We start from the raw sequence: 319 nt of genomic DNA, 5'->3' as shown, positions 1-319 counted from the left end.
ACGCTGTGGTGTGTAGAAATGTTCGAGGGAAATGCAATGGTCGACGAGTAATTTGATCGCCATGGTTAAATCTGACTTTTTATAATTAGAGAAAAGAGTGATATTGCGGAGAATTTGAAACTGTGGGAAGTATATCTCGTAGCCACTGCCACGCCTCGGAACTTTGTTAATTACGAAATAATCTGCCTTTGGAAATTATTTTTATTACTACCTAGATTGTCGAAGAAATCCTTGTGCGAAATGAGGGAAAAAGAAAATGGGGGGGGGGGGATAAAGTCGAAAGAGGATTATGGATGTTTTGCCGATCGTAACACTAAGA

This window comes from Penaeus monodon, chromosome 29 (genome assembly GCF_015228065.2).
Source record: "Penaeus monodon isolate SGIC_2016 chromosome 29, NSTDA_Pmon_1, whole genome shotgun sequence".
NCBI classification, from domain to species: domain Eukaryota; kingdom Metazoa; phylum Arthropoda; class Malacostraca; order Decapoda; family Penaeidae; genus Penaeus; species Penaeus monodon.
The sequence above is the reverse complement of the archived record's forward strand: the minus strand, read 5'-3'. Positions refer to the sequence as shown.